The following is a 20,791-nucleotide window of genomic DNA, read 5'->3' as shown; positions in this document are numbered from 1 at the left end:
GCGGTCAAGTAAACAGTAGTAAAAGTATAGAAATAAAGTTTATTTTTATTAATTTTTAATATTTTATAGTAAGTATAGACATAAAAATGTTATCGAGAGATAAGATAGTACTCATTACATCAATGAAGATTGATACAATAATTCTACGCTATTACGATATTCTGGTATCTGATAATATGAAAAATACGGGAAGCGTTTATGGCATGTGCGTAAAAGCAGTAAAAATACTGAAAATAGTGGTGTCTAATCCGTCGAAACCTACTTTCAAAACTTTAGGTGCTACTTACTACGGCTAATTATAATCCATTAAATTGTTATTTCTAAAAATCTGATATGGGCTGTCATAAAAAAATAACCAGTAATAAGGACTGCCGATAGGAGACTTCGAAAAAATTGAATTGAATTGAGAACATACAACTTTCGCATTAAAATTTTAAATTAAATTTTTAAACATCGGTGACGCAAACTCGTGAGATTTTACACTATCAAAAAGTACTCTACTGTGGAAGTTTTGACTAAAAAAATTCATTTTCCGTCACTTAGGCCACACACCAAGTACACAGGGCAGAGAATCGTAATTAAAACGTCAGATATGGGTTGGTCGGCGCTCGATTGATGGACATGCAAATGTTGGCAGGAAGTGCCTACTGAATTACAATACGCCACGATAGCTGACTACATCGATCACTGCAAGTCAGCAAAATACCGTTTAACTATTGTCATTGTGTTATAATGTGAATTAAATAATGTATACTGTTGAAGTTATTTAAAGAGTCTGGTTCTGTCAAAAATATGATTAGGTATCTTTTCGAGTAGATATTGTATGTCTCTAAACTGAGCTTGTGGGTCGCGCTGTAGGCTGTAAGTCTGTAACGTAGATATAGACCTTCACTTGAGTTGAGAGAAGTCGTTAGATTCGTTTTAATCGTCCCACACAACAATGCTTACGCAATCGTTCAGGATTGTAATTGCGTAGGAAATATAATTTATTATAGAAAAAAATTATATTTCCTACGTCTATGACGAGCTGGTCTAGGTTTTAAACATAAAGTATTTATTTATTCTTAACTTATTTTTTATGCCACTTCATGAAAAAGTCATTAATTAATATAGTAAACAATATTATTTATTAACTATTCATATAAAACGTTGGAAAATCAGGAATTTTGTGAAATACCTTATTTCTATGTATTGACTGCAACATGTTTCCTACGTGTGATAATCGCTCTGCTATAATGACCCCTATTTACATTTAAAATTTTAAAATGAATGGTTTAAATTAATCACTACAATGTTTTTAGTGACAAGAGACAAGATTGATAAAATTAGTTAACGTTTAACAATCTAAAAAAATTTATAACAATGACAAAACAAAGCAAACCAATACCGCTTCGTCCCGCGAATCACGAGAATATTGGTCACATATCTTCAATAAAAGATTTGTCCCACGAATCGTGAAATTATTGGTTACATATCTTAAGTAAAAACGCACCGACCTTGGAGGATGGCCATCATCATACTGCCGCTTATTAGCGGTTCTATGGTGACCAAAAAGTGGGCAGTTGGAAGGACGTAATAATTGTTACGGGCGAGCCGAGGGTCGTAGACACAATTAAACGAATTCGCCGTTGGATCACAAAAACGCACTTATTTGCGGGACTTCTGGTGGCCATGGTTACGGATTTTGTGGGATGTGTCCCATATTTTTTATTGATTTTACTTAACTGTAGTGATGGTAAATTTATTTATTTTGATTGATGATGGAAGTTAATTTTAAAGTAACCTACCTACTTTTAAAGAATCTCGAAATGTATTGAAATAATTTTTTTTAGAACCTGTATAGCTTAGCTATTTACAAATTGTATACATGTTTAATTAGTTTTTATTTTTAATTATACTCACACCTATTTAATAAAATCTGATTAGATAATAGATAATATGATAAGCCACTGAATTACGCTCGCTATAAGGTATGAGATCGATTCCAACAATTACTTACTCGTATGACGAAAATGATTGTTGTCTCACGTCTAGCGGTTATGATTTATTTTATTTATAATCAGTTTAAAAAATATTGTGTTTTATTTATCTTTAATTACCTATCTGTGAATATATTATTTTAAACATATTTCATTAAATTCTTTACACCATGAAATGATGAAACACGTACAACATTACAGTGAATTGCGTCTTACGATTACAATTTATGACTTATTTTGCATTTAAATAAAGAAAGATTTTCATTTAAAATAAACGAAAACCACAATATAATGAGTAGGTATTATAAAAAACATAATAAAGTATCGCTTATTCAAGTTGAAGTTTTATGTTTCATAAATTTTTAATTTACAAATAGCTCTACTGTCTCTGTATCTATTTCTACGTTTTCTTTCTATGTACCTAGGTACCTATATTTGTCTATAAACATATCCTTCATTACCACGCCCCGTGGTCACTCATCTTGAGTATAATTTAAGTGGAATGCAGTCGGCAACGAAACTTCGTCACGCAAAAACTATGAGGGCCGAGTCCAGGTGCTTTTTGTTTGCAAAATTCGACGGAACTCTTTAGGTTAGCTAACGCTAAGATCAGTTGGGATGCTTGGGAAATTGGTGCTATTAGATGTAATTCGTTCTATGCCGTGGATACGTGACGGTCTTTGAAGTTTTTGGTGCGCGAAAAAGTTTGGTGTAGGTATATTTTTGTTTGCTTGGTTAACATTTGTTTTCAAATAAAAAATGTGTTTGACAATCAACAAATAATAAATAAAAATTTTAAAAAATAATTTGAAATATTTCATAAGTTTAAATATTGCACATTTTCAACATTTTCAATAAGAAACATTTTAATGGTGTCACTTTTAAATTATGAAGAAGGTGTTTAGGTATCTACGGCTGGTTACTTTCTAGTTTCTATCTACATTAAAAAAAAGTATCATGTTGAGTATTTTTGCACAAAGACAACGCCCGCGCCGTTTACCTCTACTTTTTATTTTGATCGATTCAAAAAAATACCTAAATATTACTCAGGTGCCTACTCTAAAACTCAAAGTACCTAACCTACCGTACAACTTAAAAATCAAATTCTCAATATCTTAACACGACATTTTATGTTACCAAACAGCGATAAATCCCAAACATAACTACTAAAATACTCGATGATGTGTAGAAATAAAAAAAATCAACGTCATGCAGTGCGACGAGGTGTAAATGCAGTCCCCCGCAGCGTTGTGACGACCCCAAAACAACGCAGCAAACCACAAATAAATGAATAATTAAGAGACCATGGTCAAGAGGTTAAAATTCTTTTGTTTGTTGCGGTTTGGAATTAGCTAATCTGGTTTTAAGCCTCTTATATTTTACCGTGTTTTGAAGCCTTTACAAAATTTGATAAGGCCAAAGCGGTCTTGAAAAAGTTTTGTTTAGGTACACCGTACAGCTGTAAAAACTTATCTTTATATTTTTATAAACCTAACCGAACTAGTGTAGATAATATTATGTAAATTTGAACGTCATACATCTTATTTAATTCATCATTTAATACAGAACGCTGGGCGTACCATCTCCTTACCATAAGAATTTATATTAGGCCAGTAGAAATCGACACTAAAAAACCCTAAATTCGCAAAGCACGATGTAGATTTGAATTTTTGGTATGTTGTTTGGATCAGTTAGGGTGATGTAAATCCCAATTTGCAACTTCGAAAAAGTTGTGCTCGCTGCGCACCACGTGATAAACTGCGAAAATTTTGGACTTTTTTCACTTTTTGCTCTAAAAGTCATAAACTATGCGTTTCCGACAAGTATGATTCAGTACATAAATTAAGGTTATTAAATTTGCAACAATTTAAGCCTAACCGCAGCTCTCTAAACCTTATAACGACTAAACTGTGGCCATTCGAAGATGGTTCATTTTTCCCGAAATATTGAAATTTTTAGTTTTGCTCCCGTTTGAAGCAAAATATTGGCAAAAACCGCTCGTTCTATGAGAAGTTCGTATAATAAAGTTGTAGTGCATTTAATTTTCTTTCATAAGAGCATAGAACAAAGTCTGTGAGACAAATAGTTCACTCACAATATCTGAAAAACAAAAAGAAGGTAGAAATAGATTTTTAAAGAATTGAAACTGAGGGCATATAAAATCATAAAAAGGATAATACTTTTTCATTTGCAGGATAGGTAATTAACAAAATTACAAAGATAATTAAATTTGCAACAATTTAAGCCTAACCGCAGCTCTCTAAACCTTATAACAACTAAGCTGTGGCCTTTCAAAGATAGTCAGTTTTTCCCGAAATTTTCAAATTTTTAGTTTTGCTCCCGTTTGAACCAAAATATTGGCAAAACCGCTCGTTCTATGAGAAGGTCATAAAATAACGTTGTAGAAAATTTAATTTTGTTAATTACCTATCCTGCAAATGAAAAAGTATTATCCTTTTTATGATTTTATATGCCCTCAGTTTCAATTCTTTAAAAATCTATTTCTACCTTCTTTTTGTTTTTCAGATATTGTGAGTGAACTATTTGTCTCACAGACTTTGTTCTGTGCTCTAATGAAAGAAAATTAAATGCACTAGAACTTTATTATACGACCTTCTCATAGAACGAGCGGTTTTTGCCAATATTTTGCTTCAAACGGGAGCAAAACTAAAAATTTCAATATTTCGGGAAAAATGAACCATCTTCGAATGGCCACAGTTTAGTCGCTATAAGATTTAGAGAGCTTTAATTAGGCTTAAATTGTTGCAAATTTAATAACCTTAATTTATGTACTGAATGATACTTGTCGGAAACGCATAGTTTATGACTTTTAGAGCAAAAAGTGAAAAAAGTCCAAAATTTTCGCAGTTTATTATTTGCGTACTTATAATCTTTTTTCCTACTTTCCCAAATTTTGTAATTTTGTTAATTACCTATCCTGCAAATGAAAAAGTATTATTCTTTTTATGATTTTATATGCTCTCAGTTTCAATTCTTTAAAAATCTATTTCTACCTTCTTTTTGTTTTTCAGATATTGTGTGTGAAATATTTGTCTCACAGACTTTGTTCTAGTCTCTTATGAAAGAAAAATAAATGCACTACAACTTTATTATACGAACTTCTCATAGAACGAGCGGTCTTTGCCAATATTTTGCTTCAAACGGGAGCAAAACTAAAAATTTCAATATTTCGGGAAAAATGAACCATCTTCGAATGGCCACAGTTTAGTCGTTATAAGGTTTAGAGAGCTGCGGTTAGGCTTAAAATGTTGCAAATTTAATAACCTTAATTTATGTACTGAATCATACTTGTCGGAAACGCATAGTTTATGACTTTTAGAGCAAAAAGTGAAAAAAGTCCAAAATTTTCGCAGTTTATCACGTGGTGCGCAGCGAGCACAACTTTTTCGAAGTTGCAAATTGGGATTTACATCACCCTAACTGATCCAAACAACATACCAAAAATTCAAATCTACATCGTGCTTTGCGAATTTAATGTTAATTTCCACTGGCCTATATTGTCGTTGACAGCTTCCGAAGCATGAATTATTTAGAGGTTGTGGAGTACTGTGGTATCATTTATTCATTAATTCATATGATTATGTCATTATGGTGCAACAAAAAGTGTGAAAAGGAGAGTAAGGTGTGTAATTGATAATAATTAAGGCATTTATAATGCACAATGAAAGTGTTAATAAATTGTAATGCAGGGTTTTTTTAAGTGCAAGTTTGGTACTTAGATGTATATTGTACTATAATTAATATCACAGAAACATTTTATATTCATTCACAAAGTAAGTTTTTTTTGTGATAGGTCTATTACAGACATAATTAAGCCAATAAACACGCGGCGGCATGTTAAAAGCGAAAATATGTAAATAAGAACTTTTACAACCCTTTACAAAATTGTAAGTTTTATATTCATTAGCGGTGTTCACGAGTGTATAGGATTTCACACCGGCACGGAGGTGCTGTTTTTTACATGACAATAGTAAGAAAACACAAAAGAATGCCTTTGTTACGCAACATTGCCATAAAGTTTTAGTGATAAAGGGTTCTCTGATTTTTAAAACAATAACGGTATGCTTAGAAATTTCGGGAAAGAGTTATAGTTAACTAAAAACTTTCTACATATTATGTTATTACGCAAAGATTTTAGCATCTGTTCAATGTTTACTAATGTAGCCTGCGATAGAAAAAAATGTTATTTTTTCACAATACATATTCCTTTTTGTTTCCAAAAGTGTATTATTACACACATAGTTAATAAATTTTTGATAATAATCTTCAGTAGGAATCACAGATAATATGTATAATACGTAGTAGGAATATAAATCTCGATTGTGATAGAAATTAAATTAAATTACATATTTTCATATGAAAACATTACTGAATACTGCAATTATTTTGTGAAAATAACATAGGTACTTATATGTATTTCAAAATTATAAAATAAATTGTAAATTCTATCCTGAACACGTTTTATGTAATTTTAGATGCCCTCCTTGAGTGTCACTTAAAACACTAAACACAAGTTTATGTAAAACAAATGTATTTTTAGTTTAATTGATACTTAAAAGACTCCATTCAGAACTACGAGGATCATTTGATTACCTACAACGTCGCTACCGCACTTAAAAAATAGATCAAAGAAGTGACATTCGAGATTTAGTCGCCTTTCAATAATCCTTCCACGCATCCGCCATTAAAACTATAAAAAGACCTTTTTATTCTCTCGCTTTACATATATTTTATTGTTTGAAATAACCGACGAATATGCTCCTGCTTAGTTTTTATAGTTTACATCGTCTAGTTCAAATGAAATCTATTCAAAATTCCCATATAATAAAGTTTAAAATGCAAAAACTAAATGCATGAACGGGAAGTTGGCTCGAAGGACCCTTCATGCCTCTAACTCTGCCAATGTAAAATTGAAATTAGCAAAACATCCTTGTTATGATGGATGCTAACATTATTTTGCTATTTGCTGACACAGGACACTCAATAATCTTGTTTTTTAGTTATTTTATACTTTTATGACGATTTTTTTATTAATAAATAATAAACTTATGTCAGGGTGCCTCTGCTAGTAATTTTTGCTGTATTTTCAAAACACTGCCGAGTGCCGACACAGAGATTTGTATTAATAGGTATACTTAGTAATCTCTACTCTTAATAAAACTCAGAAATCCAAGATATTTCAGTCATAACTCAAAACCACTGTACCTTGATAGATAGATATGTTAAATATTTTTTAATAACCAACTTGAATTTTATGTTGTTTTATAACTTTTATAGCGTGTAGGTACCAGCGGAAACTCTTTCATGCTCCGCTGACTGCACACGTAATGCTAATGACGAATCAATTTGAAAATAAAGAGACAATTATCGCCCTAAAAATTAACAAATTACCTTTTAGAACTGTGTGTGTGTGATAAAGTTGAGAGATAGGGTTGTCGATTTCGAAAATTAGTTTTATTTCAAAATATTATAAATGAAGGTCAGTAACTGTGTGTGTTACATTTTGTGTTGTTGTTTTATAAGTATTAATTAACCTCCAACTTATTAGATTTGCATAACTAGTTAAATTGTTTTATTATAGAATTAATACCTACCTAATAACTATATTTGGCAATAATCAAATAATGTAACAGCGTCATAATTGAAATGAAAGTATCACATATTAAACTTATTGTACAATCAAATGTTGCATAGGTAGGTACATTTCTTGTTTCTACAATTAGAAAGGTTAAATTGTATAGACCAATTTAATTATTTAACAATTGATTTGTAAGAGTCTCCTTGAGTCTTGAGATATTATAATTAATTTTATTGTATAAATCTAATTTCGTTATCAACTGAACTTCAAATCTTGAATTATATTTTTTTTCAATGTCCTAATACTCTCCCTAAAAATGTTTTAGATTACAAAACATTAATTAATAAAGCACAAGGGTGGCAGCCCTAGCACACAACGGAATTAAAACATGTGTGAGACAATGGCGGCTTGCTCAAAGGGAGAGATCGCGGCGCCTTTGATCTCCGCCGGTTAATTTTACACTGGCCGTCTGCCCACACCCGACGAATGAGCCCTTTGACTAATATAGGTGAGAAGTTTCACAGTAATAAAGTCTTTTAAAAGAAAAATAAATTGTGATGAAAATGATACGTATCAAAATGTTTGATACGTATACGTATAGTGTGAAGGGAGACATCTTCAGTGACACTTTCTTATGCAAAGCTAAGGCAGTAGTTACTAGTTACATAAAATTTTCTGCAATAACTCGAATCTGCTCATCAAGCGAATCTTACAAAAACATCCCTAGGTTGGCGAATACCTAAATTAGGTATAAAAAAATATTTTTATGAATTAATTGTTGATTAGCAAAATAACGATTCCTTAAAAACATGATCACAAAACTATGAATCCATTAAGGTCAGTGAGGTTAGATATTATAGCTCGCACCAAAATTGAGCGAATGTTCATCGCTTGAGTGCTATCGTTTCCTGTCGCTCCAGCGCATCGCGACTCCATAAACACTTGACATGGCTTTATCATTTCATCATTCAACTGTTTTAACTTTTATGACCAGTTCTGCCCGTGTCGCTTGTATGATATTACATATAATGTTATTTTAAATAGAGTGAATAGCAAGATTTATTTTTCGTTCGGTAAATGTAGAGAATATTGAATTTTTCATTTTTCTTTGTACCTAATATTTTTAACGTAGTATTTTTTTAATTAAGTAGATATATTGTAAAAGTAAATAATTAATAATGAATCTTGTTTTTGTTTATTTTATCCAATTAATGTCATATACAGGGTGTCCCACTATTGGTATACTAAGCGCGAAGGAACTTGTAGTTTTGCATACACTGATCACGTAAAAAATACTTAAAAAAAAAATTACGTCCAAAATTTTTTGCTAAATTTTTCCTGAAAATCCATGTTTTCTTCTCTAGCTTCGCGTAGCCGGCATATACCGCTTCTCTAATATGAGCATTTTATCTATGAAAACATAATCTTAAACGATAGCTCACGTGCTGGTGGCAAAGTTGGGCGGCTCGCTTGTTATGGGTGTACACATAGAATAAGAATTCATCTATTTGAAAAAAAATGCGTCTGGAATTTTTTAATTATTTTTTACGTACTCAGCGTATGCAAAACTATAACCTTCTTTGAGCTTAGTATACCAACAGTGGGACACCCTGTATATAGGTAGTTAGGCGAGTATATATGCAGGTTCTCGTAAATAAACATATCACGCAAAAACTTTGATTTAATTATAAACACACAACCAAGAAATATTAGTGTAACTGGTAACACATAACATAACACAAGACAGGTAGATAAAGTTAAATGTGGAAAAATCGTAGAAGCAATGCGTACAGAATTTTTTTACCGTTCTTCATCAGGCGACATTGCGGACAAACTAGCACTTATTAAAACCATTATATCACAATTTTTCACACGCCTCATATTTATAGATATTTTATCAGCACTTTTTAATCAATATGGACTTCCGTATTAAATTGAACGTGTGAATAATGAATACACGTAATAGAGAGTCTTGTGTGAAAGTTGTGAAACAGCGCAAATCGATGTATTTTGTTGCAGGTAATTAAAAAACTTTAAATTATAACCCATTTCATAATATGAAACTACGACTAAAATATCGTATATCGTAAAGTTTATTGTATGCGAAGATAGTTGTGCGCTGCCCTTCGGAAGATGTCACGGCATAAATTGCCTAAATTTTCGTATACGTAAACACAGGTCACTATGATGATGATGCCTCCCTAGCCGATTTCGGACTCATCACTCATATTAGCGAATTTACTGTAGCATTCTGAGCATTGTTAAGTTTGTGGTTTCCACTATATCGCACACTTGATTTACATTTGTGTTTAAAATGTTCCTGTTTATTTTATTATCATCCTTTTGTCACCTCACAATTTCACAAGAAGGGAATGGTTCTTAATTCACAGCTTTTTTATATTCTTATCGGCAGCAAGCGAAGCTAGGTCACATAGCTAGTATGTGAACGGATACAGGTGCACACAATGCACATAAAATTAAATGGTTTTAGACTAGAATATCTCAAATAGCACAGCGGCATATCAAAGAACCCATCTGCCTATCTAAAGATTCACTTAATTATCCCCCCTCCCGCCATCGCGTGCAGAGCCGTAGCAAATTGCAGCCTTCGAGAATACTCATAATGATAGCTTAATTGCGTTTAATAAACCGCTGTTACTAAACGACCAGTTAATGAGACCTCCCATGCAACCGAAACGTCCAAAAGATGAGCTCATCATATCTGGACGCCCCGAACGTAAGAGAATGCCGTTCAGTAGACGCGATGTTATTTCTTTTTTGTCTTTTTAATTATTTTTAAGTCCTAATGACGCTTTAATGGACGTCACACGAAAATGCGCCGGTTAGAGACATACCGACACAGGAGTAGGGCAATTATGAGCGTTTTTAACCCAAGGGTTGATATATTCGTGAATCGTTGAGGTTCTTAAGACGATACACAAAAAAAAATCTACTGCTTGGCGGGCGGAGTCTAATAGCTCGCTATCGCGAACGCGGGTGTGCGCGAAGTCATTCTTGCAAACTCGCCGCGCTGCCGCTGGTCGACTCGGGACAAACATGTATGGAGTCGTCATACAGTTATAATATTCTTATACATATATTTAATTGTTGATTTATTGGTTTTATTTTCTTGCTTATAAACAAATAATCTTCTTTTTAACAACTACTTAGACATTATTAATAATTATTATTATTTCGTAATGTTTACTTTATTACAAAATAATACAGGTTATAAATAATCTTTAAAATAACAAAAAATATTGTTACTCTGAAAAAATGAAATGGTACTCAATAACGCGGACTACTGAATGGATTTAGATAGAATTTGATGCTGACGTAGATATTACATCATGCCCAGAAATGAAAGGTAATATTTCTGAAAGAAGTTATAAACCCTAAGGGTGCACTCACACACATCAGTCACCGTCACGGCACGTCACCGGACAGGATTAAAAAAAAATATGTATCAATAGTTCTAGTATGACTCTGTTCCCACACGACAGTCGCCGGCACGAAATCTATCAGTGACGTCCCCGGTCAGGCACGTCAAATAATCTTTCCATACATGTATCATACTTTTATCCCCACTCACCCGGTGCCGTCACGTCTCAGTTCAGTCAGCGTCGTGCTACCGTCAATTGCTACATGTTCTCTAGCGTGACACACGTCTAATCACTCACTAACCTGATGTATGTGTTCAATGATTCAGTCAAACCGGCGACGTGACTGACGGACAACATGACGGTGACTGGTGTTTGTGGATACGTACACAAACCGTCACCGATCAGTCATCGGTGACTTGACGGTGACTGATGTGTGTGAGTGCACCCTAATTCTTCTCAGTCAAAGTCAAGAGTGGAAGATATCACTAATACAGTAAAACTGATGCGAAACTTTGGATGTTAATTTGTATATTTTTTTGTTAGTTGTTACTTAATCACGTCAAGACTACATTACCAATTTTGATAAAATATAGCTAATTGCCTGGATTTACACATAGGATACTTTTTATCCGAACTGAACACTTCTGTGGGATAAGACAGGATTCACGATATAATCTAATTCCACGCGGGCAAAGCCGCGGTCGGAATGATATTTTTTTAAATAAAAAAATTGTTTAAAAAAAAACACAAAATATATTGATGCATGTATTTATTTTATGCACTCTATTATAATTGTAATTATTCATTACAAATAATCAAAATAAAATAGCCAGAACAAAGTTAGGCCCTGGTAGGGTAGGTAGGCAGGTACAGCAATGTGAGACGAACACTGGCTTATTTATACCAATAATAATGTATTATAAACATTAAATTAAGTTTACTTTCTAACAACAAAAATACATAATATTAGCTAATGTGAAAGCGAATCAACCAATCATCCCACAAAAATGAAATGTGCATATTCATCCAAATCGGTTCATGTCATTAGGAGGAGTGACTGCAGCGCCATCTTCCGGGCCCAATTGTGTTTCCAGATCACCCAGGAACTCAATTTAATATACTTACACAAAATTTTTCGAAATGAAAACTCACATTACTATGTAAATATGAATATAAACCTGTTTTATTACTAAGCAATTTCCCGCACAGGTGTAGTAAGTAGGTATAAATGAAATAAATATCAACATCAAATTCTTTATACAACATACTTATCTACCACCTTCTAAGAAATGTAATTCTTGAAATTATTTCGTATTTTTTTTAAATATAATACTACTCCAATGAGCTCCTGTTCCATATTATGTCCGCCATACTTCCACTAAGTTAACCATGATTTTTTATTTCTTTGCACTTTGTTGCTTTTTGCTAAAAATGGAATCATGCGATAAAACCAGTAGAGCTTTGATAACATACATTTTTGACTGAATAAAGGTACTTACGAAGGAGTGGATTCACATTGTGAACAATCAGTGGGTTTATTTTCCTTCTGGATTCCGGATTTCTGAACAGATTATTTATGCTATAAATGAAAAAATCTTACACATTCGTTATGTACTTAAAACAGGGGTACATATCAAACATCGTCTATAATACAATTATCATCAAATTTAAAATAAAACCAACTTACTTCATTAATTTGTTCCAATTGTAAGCATTCTTTTTCCTCCAACCTTTATGTTTCTTCTTCTTATTTTCTTTATTGTCCCCATTTGTCTTATCGTGTTGTCACCCTTTTTTACGATTGCGCGAGCGACACAAGTTCCCCGTGTGACGGCCGTAGCGGGAATGACTCGTGCAGCGATCGGGGTAGGAAGATACAGGGCGGCTCTCGCTATATTGGCTGGTCGCGCGCTAATTTCAAGTATTTCTTGTTTATTTCAAAACCATCGCATATTTCAAAATTCTAACACGGTAGACGTATAGGTTGTATATTTTATAGTTAATATCCAAAAAGTCGTAACTTTACGTTTGTTATTTTGAAGATGCCAGAGATTAAAAAAAAATAACAATGATAACTTTGTATTTTTTTTCTATCGAGAAAATATCATGGAATCATGTTTCTAAAACGGTAGACGTATTGTGTTACTATTGAACTTTCTTGTCAAGAATTTTCATCACGACAACTTTAATAATATAAAAATTACGAAGGTTTGAAAAGGGCCGTAAATGTTAGAAAAATTAATTCATCACCTTAAAGAGTTATTTTCAAGATGGCCGACTCCTATTTTGGAGGTAATAACAATTTGCACATACATTTTTATAGATAGGTAATAAGCGAACGTTCGCACCTTGGTCAATTCTTACGCAAGCTGTAGTGAATATAACTGTTTATTCATAATTATATTGACTCGTAAAACGGTTGCAAAAGAGACCGTGGGCTAGAATATGTCCATTGTCAGAGTTTGTTAGTATTTAAAGACAATAAAATGTTACGGTTCAAAAAGTGTCGGCGTATAAGTTACATTTATCTTGATCAAACTTCAAAGTATTCATTTATCTTGATAAAAAGACCTAGCCTGTTCACAATTTTCTTTTTATGAAGGGCAAGAAAAATAACCTTTATTGTCTCTACTTACTTTTAAACATTACTGTTATTCTTCCTAAACCATTGCCTGTAATCAATATTTGCTAACCAATGATTAAAATTTTATAATGACTTTCCTTCGTTTACAGTTTATAAAATACTAGCGGTCCGCCCCGGCTTCGTTCTACATATTTACGTTTTCTCTACATAAGAACCATCCTCGTACTTCAAGGAATTTAATAAAAAAAGAATTATCGAAATCGGTTCAGCCGTTCTCAAGTTATGCGCTTACCAACACATTTTGGGATTCATTTTTTACACGCTTTATATATTATTAGCTTCTCCTGTATGTTTGTATGTTTGTAACCGACTTCTTTGGGCGCGATTTTGACCCACTTTAAACGGCCAGATTTCGTTCAAACTTTGTAGATTTATTGAAGACCGATGACAATACACTAATTTGATAAAATTTTCTATTTTTTAGTTCGGTTTTCTATATCTTTCTATCTTTTATAAAAAGCGTGTTTTTTTAGTTTTATTAAACTATTATTATTATATTATAGAAGATTAGATACAATACGTCAAATCTATCACAAACAAATGCACTCGTATTGAAGCTCGATCTAACATCGAGACCCGTTTTCGGAATCAACTCAATGGCAATTAAACCGCGTGGGAGGAACGCAGCCGCTAATGGTGGCTTCAGATAAAAGCTATAATTAACTAATCAATTCGATTAAGACTGGTCGCTTTGTGTAGCCGCCAGCCGGCTAGCCGCAGAGATGGCTGTTCTAAAGATTGTGTACGGGTATGGATTTCTGATTTATGTATTGATTTTTATGGCGCATCAGATGGTTTTTTTGTACGATGTATTATTGCGTTATATTATAAACTATACCTACTAGTTTTTGTGAGCTCTATCTAAAAGTAACACAAAAATTGATGGCCTCTAGACTCTATAGTGGATAAGTACTCTACAAAGTTATATTGTTATAATAGGTACAGAATAATCAGTCTTATCAAAAGTTTTCGCAGTCAAATCATTTTTGATTGCAATTTTCTTTAGGATCTAAAATAATTTGGTAAAGATAGGTACAACGAATGGTGAAAGGCTTAGGTACTTAATTGAATTTCATACAGCGAAAACGATTATTTTTTATCACAGATATAAAGCAATATAAAAGTTTAAGTTTGTCGTAAGAGGTTGTCGGTTAAAAACAATGAATTGGTGTCAATGTTTTACATTATGTATATTGGCTTCTACCTACTGAATAAAGTGTTTTATGATTAGCGCTCGAGTAACAGCTGTTTATTATTTATTACTTAGAAAAGTGGGTGTGTACTACAATACCTATCTACATTTTATTTTTTCAATTTTGTTTCTACTTTTACCATCGTCATTTTTACCTTAATTTAAAAAATCTGAGAACAAATTATGCACAGCAGTAGTTACCTACTTACTTAAATTTTTTTAAGTATTTTGAAATACAATGCGTATTGGTGGCTTGGTGACAAATAAGTAAATGACACGATATTTTTATATATAGATATTTAATAATGATGATATTTCTAGAACTTTTCGATTACTGTTTTTATTATTTTATCTGTGAGCACAACAGATTTATAACGTTATTAGCGTTGCATGTGTAATTAAAAATACAAAATAATTCATCGCTTATCTAGAGATGTTTCCAAAACTTAAAGCTTACTACTAAATTATTTAAATTGTTGATACTCATGAATAAAATTTTAATTTAGATAAATATGTAATCAGCTCTCAGCCCGCGGTCGGACAAATCTAAGTTAATGGTCGACTAAATTTATTTGAATCTCGTCTTATCGCAAGCTTATTGACATTTTCGTTTTTAAGCTTTATGTTTAATTTAATTTTGTTTTGCAATTTATCGTTAAATGAATGTAAATATGTAATAGTAAAGCTTTATGTGTGGGATAGTTAATGCCATCCTTCAAATATGAAAACCCCACGGATATAAAAATAATGTTTTTCATCAACAATTTTTTATGCATCTAAGTGCCCACGCACACTAACGTTTTTAAGTTTGTTTATAGTTTGATCGATCAGAGGATCAGGTACTTATAGAGTATAGAGGCTATATAGAGTTAAAGCAGTGTGCGCACTTTCAGAGTAAAAGTTGTACATTATCATTATTAGTCCATGACATTATACATATTATCTGAACTATCGAATCCGGCGGCAGCCCGATCCCTAGGTATATCAAACTATCGACCAACAAATTGCTAGTGCGCGCTGGCCCTCAAATTCGCAGTTCTAAATCTATCACACCACTATAATATTACGACACGCGTATGATAATATTCTATATAGTCTGTGTAAGTTATTATACACCGGTGTTTACTATTTAATCCATTTTTTATACCTACAATTGCTACCTATGTATTACGCGAAGCTACAAAAACATGCACCAGCTCACAGCTGTCATGATAGCATTTTCAATGTTATTTGTAAATAAGACCCAAACGGTATCTTTTATTGCAAAAAAATATATATTTACCCATAAAATATACTTTGACCTTTATATCTATTAGTATTGTGTGATATGTCTGCAATTATTTACCATGCTATGTTTTTTCTACATCTTCCTTGCTATCTTTATGAGACGTGTTCATAGACTCCTATATTTAATCCCGAAATGGAGGTAGGAACAAAAAGTATATGAACAACATAACTACATGATACAAATTAACTTTATTTTCATGTGTGGAAAATACAAAAGCGTTTAGGTACGTGATCAAGAACTCTATCATAAATTCATAATTAGTATGAGTACGAAAACTGTTTATCTTTGTATTTATTTTAAATAAGAAAGTTAGTACTTTGGTAAAGTACATAATTTGAACTATTTATTTTCAAGTGCAGAAAATATATATATATACTTAACTATTTGTGAGCAAAATGACAAATTATACTGTTAGAAATTATGTTGTAAAACTAGGTAGGTACTTAGGTATGTACTTATATGGAATTCGTATTGCATTTTCTTTACTAGTATAGTATTAGGTATATTGTATCTGTGCTTCGGGTGTCAAAATAAAATTTCCTGCTATAAACCTACCAGACGTACCGATAAATTATAGGTTTGTCGCAAAGTTACAGGAAATAAACACAATAGGTACAAGGTATCGTTGGCGCCAGAGGGCGTGGCCGAGTACAGCCTCTGATGACGGGGTGCGGCTTGAAGTTCGTGTGAGACAAACGTTTATGTTTGAAATTAATACCAACATAATAATTAGGATCAAAAAGTGTAAATTCTGAGTCTATGGTAAAACACAGGAGTATACTATTATATTACCTGTGGCACAGGCCTTTACTGTATTTTATTTATTATCTATTAAGTAGTTTTATACGGTTCTTCAGGCTATGAGAAAATTTGAAAAACGTAACATTGTTTTGCAGTAATTGACGCAAACCGCGTGTTAAAACTAGTTAGTTATTTATAAAGCCGCAATAATTAAAAAATAACACAAAATATATAGGTAGGTATGTATGTTTTGTATAAGAATAAAAATAAATGTTTATTTCTGTAATAAAATCAGGCATTAGTGAGAATTGAGATTCACCGCGAAGTTGAAAGAGAATCGATTTGTTACACCCACTCGTTGACCACATATTTGATATTTTGTAGATATTATATCTATTGGAAATATGTATAAAAGTGCATTCTGAAATGTCACCAAATTTGTAAGTTGAACAAATTATGTATAATAAAATATCTTTATTTAAATACATGCATCTGAAATCAAATTATTTTCTTTAACTTAACTTTATAACCTTCATAACTTAGGTTAGAGACCCTAATTATACAAGGTTTAATTGTTTGATTTAAAAGTAATTCTCAAATATGTTAAATATTAATTTATCAAGCTAATAGGTACCTACCTACGACACATAAGTTTTAAGAATTAAATACATTTAATAAACAAACATTACACTATATCAATTTATGTAGGTAAGTCTGTATTTATATTTAATAATCCAAAAATTCTGGTCACCCCACAAACATGCTGTCCAGACCGAAAGCAAATTACCTTTCACGATGTCAATAAAAAACTTTAGAACACATTAAAACCGCTGAATCACATTCACATATAACATTATGGAGGTTTAATTCGAGCGATGCTATTATTTATTGCTTACGAATTAATAACTCGTCTACATTCACTTATATTATGTTACTTATTACTTACTGCCACGCCCCGACTTCGCTTAGAAATATATCAATAAGTAGGTATATAGTTACACATACGTTATTTTAGTATTAAACTAATCATTACTGTCATAAAACATATGCATAAAAAACGCAGCACATTAAAAATGCGTTTTTTAAATATTTAACATTTAAAGGATAATATATTATATCTGTCGAGGTCTGGCAACATTACGATAAGAGGACGAAATAAAGTCCAGTCAGGTAATGAAATATTCATTTAATTGGTGTTTAAGAGATTTAATGTGAATTTAAGATTCCTTTTTTGTTTTGGACGCGATAAGACAAAACTCTAGGATCGGTATCCTTTGATTCCCTAATATTATTGTTTATGGCTGTTGCTGGTCGAATAGCTTTATAAATAATAATTATCGATTAAGATTATAGCGAATAGAATAGGTAATGTAACAAATCAAAAAATTGAAATAATAAAAAAACTACCTACATAGGTAGCTTGTTCTCTAATCTTTATCTCTAATATTAGAGGGAAAAAATTGCGCTAATTTCACTAGTTCCACTTAGATTTATTTAATTTATGAAAGCATTAAAATTACGACCGGTTTCGAAACACCTTAATGTTCCATTTCAGGCGCTGGTGAAGAGAGTGCATTTAATTTTTTTCTGTTGTTCCTAAATTAACAATACAAAGATTAATTTCTATTGAAGCTTAGTAATAAACATTAAATACCAACAAAACAATTAAACCACATACCAAAATTATGAAAGTAAAAGTGTCAAAAAAATGTGGAACGCTTCACGATTTTGCGTGTCATCCTTGCGCAGGGGCCATGCTAATCTTCTCTGTATCGTTCCAATTTTAGTATATGTACTGCCGAAGCGAGTACGATTGTTAAGGAATTCCATTTGTATTTGAATTAACTTTCAAAAAAATATCGTAATCGCGATTGAGATTTCCATACAAAATTCGAACATATGTATGCAATTGTTTTCAACGCCATCTAGCGCTGTAAAAGTGGACGATCCCGACAATAATTACTCCGCTACGGGTTACGACACCGCGTCTGTAGCGTCTAGAGCTTTTGCATTAAAAAAATAAGACCGATTACCATAATATGGCAGTTATGAGTTATGACAGCATTTTATGATATGTAATATATTTAGTAGGACATTGTGCAAGAAAAAAATTGATGATGGCACAAGTTAAAGATTATTCAGGCAAATAATCGTTTCCTCGATAAAATATTGGTGCTTAAAAAGTTCTCGGTTCAACGAAGAATCCTTTAACTAAGATAAAAATAATTAAAAGACTATGCCAATAAAAATAAAAAGAATCATTGGGTTTGAAAGAGACGCGTCCTCAATGACGGCTAATGAATGTTCAACTTTTTTATTTGGCTTTATTTCATAAATTTACTAGAAGCGCTTGCTTTGATTTTCATTTGTAGGTACAAATCAAATTTATTGGTTGAGTGGACTTTTCAAGTCGTAATTTATAGCTATAGCCTAGGTTATACCATTTTTAAAGTGAAACTTTTATTACATCGTCTCAAACTTTTTGGTCTGTGTAGCGCATGTCGCGTGACGTTGTATACGTAGTATATTATTATTAGTCTGTGCGCGTGACGGTCGAACCGTACTTACGATAATAATTATCGTACAAATACGATAATTTTGTGCCTAAGTTTCACTTTTACCGTGGTTTCATAAAACCACACAACATTTTTTGTAACAAGTATAATTTTAAATTTAACTTAGTTATTTGTTCACCTGTAATTTTTATCTATAACTTTCTCCATGTTCACAAACGCGAAATTTTTCATAATTACCTGATATTGTATGGTTTTATTTATTCCTATTGGATTATAAATGTATGTTTTTATATTATGTACGCTAAACATAAAATTTAAAAAAAGTGTCGCTTCCAGTAGGATAAAATCGAGAGGGTCCGAAATAATGACGTCAGCGCATTTTTTATCTGATCGATCCAAGCTCGCCCATATCTGTATCATCTATTAATTTGAGCTTATGAAATAACTCTCATAATGACAAGCTTAGTTCCTATAACTTTACTTTGAATTACTTACTTACCTAAGTATATAAGTTCATACCTATATGTATCTACCTTTTTACTTCTTTCATTTGTACATGTGAAGTTATTTTTTCATTTCTTAGTAGTTGCTGAAATGAATATTACTTCTAGAACATTTCTTCAGAAGAAAATATTTTACTTATCTCACGTCGTATAATATGTACCTATAAGAAAGTTGCAAAGTGCTGTGGTATAAAAGTACTCGTATCTTGTCAAAAATTATTAGAAAGTACCTACATGCTTCAAACTATATGCCGTTCTTTTTCTCCTACTTTTCTTCTTTTTGCCATGATTACGTGGCGAAGATACAAACAATTTTTAAGAATCATGTATAAAGTAATACCTACCTACGTAACATGCGTAGAATTTTTTCAGTCAGTGCTTCGATCCTAAGTTATAACTTCTAGATTGGAATGTTTTTTCTTCACAGATAATGCGATAAAATGTACCTAGGAGTGTTTCTCGGGAAGACGGTAATCAACCGCACACCGTAATCAAATTGAAACCACAAAAAATATCAAAATCACGATGTGATGGCGCGCTCGTCGGCGGGAAATGACTCGGCCTCTCCATTTGTTTGATATTTCTTGTCTTTGGTTTTTTATGACTTTTGATTATTGCCAGTTTTTTATGAGGATAATTAAGTTATTATTTCACACCTTTTTTATTTTCAATCAGTTGCGTTATGTTAGATGAGAATTTAGATTGCCAATTTTATTTCGTAAGCATTGCCTACAATAAAAACTTTAAATTTTACCATCTTGCGTGTAACTACAGCAAAAATATTAAGAAATTAAAATTAAAAACATTTCTTCCAAATGGAGCACTGACCGATGCTGGCAGTCGGCAGAGCGCATGCCAAGAAAAAATGAAAAAAACAAAACAAAATGGAGGTGCTTTGTGGCCGACCGCCATTACTCCGATCGTAATTACGAGTCATTAGAGAGGC

General features: G+C 32.2%; 1 protein-coding gene, 1 long non-coding RNA gene and 1 other non-coding gene across 3 annotated transcripts in view; 1 reads left to right on the top strand and 2 right to left on the bottom strand.

Moving 5' to 3' along the window:
• Positions 1-20,791, top strand: part of garz (Sec7 domain-containing protein garz) — a 437,193-nt gene that overhangs the window by 52,848 nt on the left and 363,554 nt on the right. The window lies entirely within an intron of this gene.
• LOC149481287 (uncharacterized) lies at positions 12,167-13,211 on the bottom strand. The gene is made up of 3 exons (XR_016316944.1): positions 12,649-13,211; positions 12,461-12,522; positions 12,167-12,386 (listed from the first exon to the last, which is right to left on the bottom strand). It is a non-coding gene; the product is annotated as an uncharacterized LOC149481287 (long non-coding RNA).
• Positions 18,531-18,637, bottom strand: LOC149481286 (U6 spliceosomal RNA). The gene has a single exon (XR_016316976.1). It is a non-coding gene; the product is annotated as a U6 spliceosomal RNA (small nuclear RNA).

The sequence above is a fragment of the Colias philodice genome, chromosome 17 (genome assembly GCF_061535455.1).
Source record: "Colias philodice isolate Cphi_HAF_F1 chromosome 17, ilColPhil1 Martin Lab GWU primary, whole genome shotgun sequence".
Lineage (NCBI taxonomy): Eukaryota > Metazoa > Arthropoda > Insecta > Lepidoptera > Pieridae > Colias > Colias philodice.
Note: the sequence above shows the minus strand (reverse complement) of the source record. Positions and strands in the feature narration are given on the sequence as shown.